General features: G+C 44.2%; 1 protein-coding gene and 1 long non-coding RNA gene across 4 annotated transcripts in view; one reads left to right on the forward strand and one right to left on the reverse strand.

Moving 5' to 3' along the window:
• Positions 1-2,066, reverse strand: part of LOC102010266 (lipid phosphate phosphatase-related protein type 1) — a 264,552-nt gene extending 262,486 nt beyond the window's left edge. For both annotated transcript variants that reach the window (XM_005382805.2, XM_005382804.2), the window contains exon 1: positions 1,713-2,066. The gene's annotated coding sequence lies outside the window, so the exon portion shown is untranslated. The remainder of the gene's footprint in view (positions 1-1,712) is intronic.
• A 58-nt stretch (positions 2,067-2,124) lies between these two features.
• Positions 2,125-4,469, forward strand: LOC102010807. Of its 2 annotated transcripts, XR_001233558.1 has the most exons (4): positions 2,125-2,372; positions 2,536-2,660; positions 3,321-3,447; positions 3,980-4,469. It is a non-coding gene; the product is annotated as an uncharacterized LOC102010807 (long non-coding RNA). The 2 variants fall into 2 exon arrangements; XR_260656.2 differs by having other exon boundaries at positions 3,321-4,469.
• Positions 4,470-8,649: the final 4,180 nt, after the last annotated feature.

The raw sequence follows: 8,649 nt of genomic DNA on the forward strand, positions 1-8,649 counted from the left end.
AAGGAAGGAAGGAAGGAAGGAAGGAAGGAAGGAAGGAAGGAAGGAAGGAAGGAAGGAAAGAAAAACCAAGTAGCAAGAGGGAGATGGCCTCCACCTGTCCTTTCAAAGTGAGGAGAAGCTGTGACGACCAGCAGTCACGAGTTGGAGTCTAAGGTCTCAAACTTTCCTCCTGCCAGCATCTGCAGGGCTTCCTTCACAAATCCCAAGCTCTGTGGTACAAAGAGCTAAACATGGATGTGTCTGCCCATTCCACGTTCCAGGCACAAACATGTTAAGGTGGAGATACTTTCACACAAGGCATGTTCTAGAAGAAGAAATTATGATTATGTTAAAGGTAAACCCAGAAATAATCAAGTCTTTTATGCCCCAGATGTGACTTTCTAAATATCATCAAACCAGACCCCCAATCCACAAATAGGAGCTGCGAACTACAGAAGTACTATAAAACTGCCAAGTTAAGCTCCTCACACTGGACCTCTTTTTTCTTGAATTGGCCTGTGGTCACACCTCTCCTAAATAACTAGCTTCCGATCCTCTTCTATTATTCCCCTTTGTCCTAGCCCTGGACTCCTCACATCCTGGCTGAGGCTTGGCGCTTTCAAAGGGCCGTAAGATTTCAAGCTTTCCCCAGATGTAGTCAGGCACGCCAGGCTCTGAGATCTGGTGGCAATGGGTTTAGCATTCTAAGGAACCCTTTTCCCAGGACCATTTTCCGTGGACTGAAGAGATGTTCAGAACCATATCTGTCCACCAGATGCAAAACATCCCTTCCAAGAAACTGGTTGAAAGGGGAAAAAAATATATCCCCACAAAGAAAAATAATAACCTAGAATCCTCTACATATTCCACACGTGTGTGTAATAAAACCTCTGGGCCAAAAAAAAAAAAAAAAAGCCCCAGCTGCCACTGCCACCGCTGCCTCCACCGCAGCCCCATCGAACTCCCAGCGCTGCCGCGGCGGTATGCGTGAAGACTGCACCTTCCCCAGGGAGGAGAGATCCCGGCGCCCAGCGTTTCTAGGTGATTATAGCAAGCCTTTCAGTAACTCATCATTCATCCCCACACTGACCCAAGCCTCACCCCGGCGCCTCTGGCACCGGCGCTGAATGAAAAACCCTAAACATCTCCTTCCAGCAGGTGACACCCCCCTTGCGCGCGCGCGCGCACACACATACACACACACACACACACACACACACACACCACTACTACGCTCCGGGGGTACGGGGCTAGGGATGGGGGGTGTGGGAGGACGGCAGGTGGCCACGCTGGAGGCAAAAATCAATCTCCAAGCCTACAGCCAAAGGAGGGAAATCCCAGCCCCTGCCAGGTGGGAAGATTTGGCATCAGCTACCTGCAGGGCGACCCGGCCAGCACGCCCACCCACGCGCACCGGCTCGCGACGCAGCCGGAATGCAGTCAGGAGGGTGGAACTGGACGGAGAGAGCCTCCACGCCCCCTTTGTCTCCACGTTTCCCGAATGACAGGAGAGGAAAGTTTACGAGCAGGGAGGCGGTTGCTTTCCGCCGGGTGAATCTGACGCCGCGCAGGAGGAGACCCTGCCTGGGATCACCCTCTCCCCCTGCACAGCCCCGGCGCTGTCTTCCTCTGCACCTTGAAACCCACAAGCCACCTGCACCGCCGCCTCGGGTCTGGAACCTGCCCGAGCTCCCCAGGCGCCGAGACTTCCCGGCTGCCCGCACCGCACTCACCTCCGGCGGCGGAGCGTCCTCCTGGGCGCCCTACTGGGCCGCCTGGCTCCCGGCAGCGAGGTGCATTCAGGCAGCGGCTGGAGACCCGCTCCCGGGGCGCCGCTGCATTCCGCCTGCGTGGGAGAGCGAGCCGGCGAGCGCGCGGCGCGGGCGTATGCGAGTGTGTGTTTGTGCGAGTGTGCGGGCGTGTGAGTGTGTGCGCGCGCGCCGGGCGGGGGTGCGGCGGATCACAGATCCCCGTTGGCGCCCATCCTGCTCTCTGCCTCCTCCTCCGCCGCCGCCTCCCCCCGGCGCTGCTGCCTGCGCAGGGTCCAGGTTTCAGGATCTCCTGTTTGTTTAATGAAAGGAAAGGAGCAAAAGGCTGGCGGGGAGGGGGCACAAGGGGGGCTGGAGGGGAGGGGAGGGCGCCAGGCCGCGCATGCTCAGAGCGAGACACTGAGAGCTCGCTGGGGAGCACTGCGAAGAGAGCGTGCTAGGCGGAGAGGCGAGCGGGATTGCACCCACCAGAGCCGCCTGGGCTCTGCGGAGTCCCCGGTCGGCAGCAGGGAAACCCGATCGCAAATGTGCGCGCTGCGCGGGACTCCGGGACTCCCGTGGCGCTGCAAGCCGGTGGCGGGATCTCCACCCATCCTAGGAGACTACTTCTGCTGCACGCTCTAGGTAACGCCGGGCTGTCCTCGCCCTGGATATTTTTAGTGTTTGGGCTGGGGATCCCCTGGGCAGCTGTGATGCTTCTGCCCAGAGGTCCACAAGAAACCGCAGGCTTTGAGTGACAACCTGAACTAAAGTGAGCTTCCTGATTTGTGTTTCTTCCCCTCCCAAGTTTCACTCTGTGGAGAGCATAAAAGGGCACCGTCCACTGGGGTCCTCCAAACAGGTTTGATAGTCCAGAGCAAAGAGCAACACAGCACAACCCGCTTCCAAGGGGCGGAGGGGGAGTAAAGGAAGGTGAGTCTCCTACGGTTCCATACTTAACCCCCCTTAGTGACCGAATTAAACGGAGGAGACGTTGGCTCCATTTAGGAGGGCAAAAAGAACAATGGAGCCATTGTCCCGCTTGCGTCAAACGCCAGAACAAGTCTAGGTCTTCCTAAGTGGGACTCTGGGTACTTGGTTAAGTAGGAGAACTGTCAGCTCGAAGAGAGTCCAGTAGAGAACCTGAACCTGAGATGGCACGGTAACCTGAGGCCAGGGGAGACGCTGAGTGAGAGACTCTGCTAGTGGAGTGGAAATTCTTCTTTGGTGAGATTGTCCTATGAACCGACCAGGCGAATGGTTAGGACCCATTCAAAATCTTCCATTTTCTCCTCCCTCTTTAATCACACTCTTTGTCTAATCCCCCATTTTCTCCCCTGCAGAAAAAAAAGACACCCAAGCAGTGAACTTCCTGCAGAATTCTCCCTACCTCCTGTTTATCCATTTTATGTTCCTGCGGAAAAGAACCACTCTTTAGTTGCCCCAGCTGCAGGAGGATAGAGCGCAGCCTGCTCTGTGCAAATCTTCTCCAAGCTTTCATTAAAGATCACCTCTGAGTGCTTCCACTTCGCAGAGTAAGTGAGCAGATGCCTCCTTGCTGAACTCTGACCCACATCCCATTCATCTTCGCAGTAATAATGCTGAGTGACACTCGAACAGCGGGACAATTAGATCAAATCCTAGAGTGCACCCGGAGGAGAGAAAGCAGCGTGTCTAAATACTACCAACAAAAACAAAGTTTGGGAGAAAAGACTTGGAGGTAGGCAAGGAGGATGGGGGAACTTCTTCAACGAAAGAAAGCATTCAGGGTGTAGGGGCAGGTGCTTTCTCCTGGTGGTTCATTGAAAGGAGCAGAATTGCAGCATCTTTTTGCTTAAAGGACAAAAGTCTGAATCTCCACTCACCGGGTAGCCTGGGGATCAGACTCTTCTGAAAAGCAGCGACACATTTATAGTGAGCCACTCAAATTTTTGCTATTTTTTTTTTGCCTGTTTTTATCAAGCGTCCCCTCTGGTACTGGGCCAGGAGAAGGTACATAAGACAGATCTGTCGCATTCTTCTCAGAACAGTAAACAGTGTTTAGTGGAATTTCAAGGTGTCTACACTGCCAGGGCCAGTTTGCTTTCTGAAGCCAGGAAAGCCATACTCTTTGCCCTGACATCACTTAAGCACTAGATGTAAGGGGAATCCAAGAACTAGGGGAAAACCAGAACAGAGAGGTGAGCTGGGGAGGACCCTACACTTTGCAGTTCTACCTGTAAGAAATAAAACAAAGGTACTTTCTCCTACAGTCAATCCAAGAAACATATTCTCCTTTGTCTGAGCCTGGCATCCTGTGAGGAGGAAAGGAATGCTACTCCTCCAGCGCCCAGGAGCACCCTGTTCACTATCTCAAAGCATAAAGTAGCTCCAACGAAGTCCAGAATGTTACTCCTTATGAATTCAGAACTGTAAATAAGGTAAAATCCCTTTATGGTCCTTCTGCTACAAGTGAAGAAGCAGTTCTGGAATAGAATTTTCCTGTTTGGAAAGAGTTGAGAGTCAGGGGAACGCAAAGGATATTACGTAGTGCCTCACACATAGCAAGCTCTCTGCAACTTGTGGTTATTAACATTTTCATTACTATGATTTTTTTTAAAGATGAGTTTTTTTCTTATGATTAAATAATAAAACAGATTAAATAATAAAACAGATGATTAAATAATAAAGCCACATGCCCTACAATTTTCCTTCTGGCCTCCTCCAATCACCCTTTCACCCATCACACTGATGTACTTAAATCCTAGTAATAAAAAGCTTGGTATAAAAATGTATGACAGAGTGAATGGCTACTAACTCCATCTCTCATCCCTCCAAACACAAATCTGGACTTTACAATGAAGCGGCATTGTTTTCTATGACATCCTTCAAGCAAGCACTTTTTGCCACTTACATCTCAGTGCGATTTCATCTGTCTGTCTGGCAGAGTCGCTTGCTATAACATCCCACCTACACTGGCATGCCAAGCTTTGTGGGATTTGTTTGTTGCCTTGCTTCTTATTTTAGCTATTAAATGTGTTGCTCTTCCTGGATAACAAAATGCCCAAAACCAATTAGTATGCACACACCTGGTTCTTAAATTCACATTTCACTTTGGGAATCATCCTCACTACCTAGCTAAAGGACAATGCCTAAACACTGCACCTCCCTTCAGAAAACAAACACATATATATTTAATAGTTTCACCGCTTATGTTAGCAAAATAGACAGCATGGTAGCCTATCTGTGAAATTATATATATATGTATATAATTTTTAAGAGAACTAGCTATTAAATTTTAAATAAATCTTGTTGTTCAAAGCATAATATTGACATAAAATAAATTCTAGAATTAATAAAAACAAGAAATAGATGAAAATATTCAAGGTTAAACTTTCCAAAGCTATGGATATAATAGAGATGATTCTTGATTCTTGGAAAATTATATGAAAATAACTTCACAAGTCTATGTACTGGTGAAATATACAACAACTTTGCAGTGATGCAATATGTAACTTTTCTGCTCTGAATAGGAAGTATCCCACTCCCATTTGAAAAGTATTCTACCTATAATTTTGGTCATTTCCAAATAACACCCAATAAGACAATTAGATAAGTTTTTGTTCTTTTAGAAATTTCCTGTTTATAGCAGTCTTTTCTGGTTTAGTAAAAATACCAAGCCACATGATTATAAGGGTTAGCTAATGATTTCTTCATGTAAAAATAAAAAATTTAACTGACAGTCAAAAACTATTATAAAATACATCCATAGCTTCTTTATATACTCATTATAATTCCTGGCACATCAAGTCTTTTCTTATTAAATGCTGGACTTACCCTCACCTGGCATGGTTGTGAGCCAGTCAAAGACAGGTTTATTTATCTATTTCTCTGGTAGGAAAGTAGTGTATATTTACTAAATATTTAAAGAGTGAATGAATAAATACATATTCCCAAGTTAATTTATGTGGGTGACATGCTGACATTGGTGCTCTTTGTAGATGAAGAAGTCAATAGACACTATTTTTTTTAAGCTTTTCTGTGTGATTACCAAAAAATAGGAGTTGAGATGAGAAAGACAAAGGAGGTTTCTGCAGACAGTTTTTATCCCCTTGGAAACATATCAGTCAAATTCATTGTAATTTTTATGGTTGAAAAAGCGAATGAGTTTTGGTTCAAAGTGTATTATTATTCAAATGACAACTTCATGCTGGCCAACTGATCCACTAGAATAATGTTCTAATTTACTAAACTTTCCCCTAAGTAGGATGAAGTAGGATTATATCATAGTGGTTAGAACTTTTTGCCCTCAAAAGAAATAATTCAAAAAGGGTAAAGAATCACTCTCAAGATCCCACCCCCAGCATTTCAACTATAACTGTCTTGAGTAAAAGGAAACAGTAAGAATTTCACTCTTTTCCTGGATAGGGACTTGGGTAGTGGGAAGCAGGTGGGGACGGAGGAAGGGAAGCTGAAAGGTCTCAGCCCTCTGATTGCAACCATGCTGAGCCAGGGAAAGAAAAATGAGAGGACCAGGTGACCAGCGTCATACTATCTTTGCTCTTTGCTTCACTGACACATCCAGTAAAAAGCTTATTGAGAATTGTGGTGGGGCAGTTGTCTAAAGAAGCTGCAGTGCTTTATAACCTAATCTCAGAAATAACACACCTCCAATTCTGCTGTATTCTATCTATCACACAGACCAGTTGAACTTAATGCATGTTACTACTTCATGTCCTTTGATATGTGGGTCTCCCCATGTACCGTGATTTAGATTTTGGATTGAAACATTATATTGCCCAGGACCAAAAACAAGTGCAGACCTAGAACTCCTAGACACCTGTGACTGATTCCTCCACTGGTTTTACTTTGCTGTGCCACCCTGCCTACTCTTCTTAGAAACCTCTTTGGGAATTGTGAGAATCCTGCCTCACCTTCCCTTGGCTTTACACACTGCAGACATTCCATTGTTAGTGTTTCCTGTCTGTAGACCCTTCCCCAAAATAAGAAAGGCAATCTGCTAAAGCCCTTGTCTTTTTCATTCTGTCCCATGCTACCAGCCCAGAACTCTTCACCCTCAATAGCTGATACATGACAGCAGTGTTTTCATTTTTACCGCCTTTAAAATGAGATGGCTGAGCTAAATTATTCACTCATCACTTCTTTACAGTATAGTCCAGAGGTCAACAAACTTCTTCTGTAATGAACCAGATAATAAGTATTTAAGGCTTTGTGGACCATATGGTCTCTGTCACAACTACTCAACTCTACAGCCACAGACAATGCCTAAAAGAGCAAGGATGGCTACGTTCCAATATATTTTTTTATAAAACAGGTGGGGAGCTGGATTTGGCCCATGAGCTACAATTTGCCCACTCTGAGTTTAGTCTTTTCTACTTCTGTACCATCAGCAGTGCATTTGGTAGAAGGAACTTCAACCTTGCTTTCTATTCTGCCTGTAGGAGAAAAAAAAAAACCCATGATTTGGTGCAGAAAATCTTAGTCCACTGTCATTTTAGGTGCTACTTGTCAGCAAGCATGGTTTTCACATTATTTTAAAGAATATTCTTTTTAAAAAATTTTTTTGCTAGGGATATAGCTCAGGGGCACAAGCACCTGCCTGGCAAGAGTAAGGTCCAAGTTCAATTCCCAATACCAAAGAAAAATTTGTTTCTCTGTTTTAAACCTGTTAACTATGCTTCCCACATGAAACAATGACAACAATAACAACTACACCATTTTTAGCCTAAAACCAACTTATGTGACCCTAGAAATTTAATGAGAGAAATATCAAAGGGAAACGAAAAAGTAAACATGATATTCTTGCCTATTAAAATAAAGCAAATAGATATAATTAACTACAACTAACATCTTAGAAAACTGCTTCACTAGAAGGTAAATAAACTCAAGCTCAATAAAAAGTACATTTTTATACAGTGCCATTGTAGGATTAACAACTCTACTGAGATAAATCATACAAATTGAACTGCTGGCTAAGCATTCTTACGACAGTCAGCCCAAGTTATGAAATGTAGCCTATCTATAAATTCTCACCCTCCAAAGATTCAATGCAATCCTTATTAAAATCACAACACTTTTGTAGAACTAGAAAAATTCATCCCCAAATTTATGTAGAATCTCAGTGGACTCCAAACAACCAAAACAGTTTTGAAAAAGAAGAATAAAATTGGAGGTTTCACTCGCAGTGATTTCAAAACTTACTACAAAGCTAATCAAAACAGTGTGGAACTAGCATAAAGATAAACATATAGACCACAGAAATAGAATAGAGAGCCCAGAAATAAACCATCACATATGGTCAAATGATTTTTGACAAATGTGCCAAGACTGTTTAAAGGAGAAAAGACAGTCTTTTCAACAAACGGTGCTGAGAGAATGGCTTACTCACACATAAAATAATGCAGTTAGATGTCTACTTTATACCATGTACACTAATTAACTTTAAATGGACCAAAAACCTAAATATAAGAATGAAAACTATAAAGCATTTGAAAGAAAACACAGTAGGAAATCTTCATAGCAGTAGATTTGGCAATGATTTCCTTGGATATGACACCAAACACGTATGACAAAAGAAAAAATAGATAAATTGGTCCACATCTAGACTAGAAACTTCTAAACATCATATGACACCATCAAAAGAGTAAAAATACAACCAAAAGAAGGCAAGAAAATGTTTGCAATTCATATATACATGGGGTGGTCAAAATATATGGTAAACTTTAAATAAAAAGTTAATTACAAAAAAAAGACACATTATAACTAATCTCCCACAGAGAACTCCCCCTCACTTTGAAGATACTTTCCACCCTCATTCTTACCATTTTTGAAGCAGTTCTAGAAATTCCTTCTCATATCTTTGTGAAATATGATCAAAAATACAGTGAATGCTTCTGCTAAGTGCCATTCAATGGAAAGGCTC

Source organism: Chinchilla lanigera, unplaced genomic scaffold (genome assembly GCF_000276665.1).
Source record: "Chinchilla lanigera isolate Chin_1 unplaced genomic scaffold, ChiLan1.0 scaffold00018, whole genome shotgun sequence".
Lineage (NCBI taxonomy): Eukaryota > Metazoa > Chordata > Mammalia > Rodentia > Chinchillidae > Chinchilla > Chinchilla lanigera.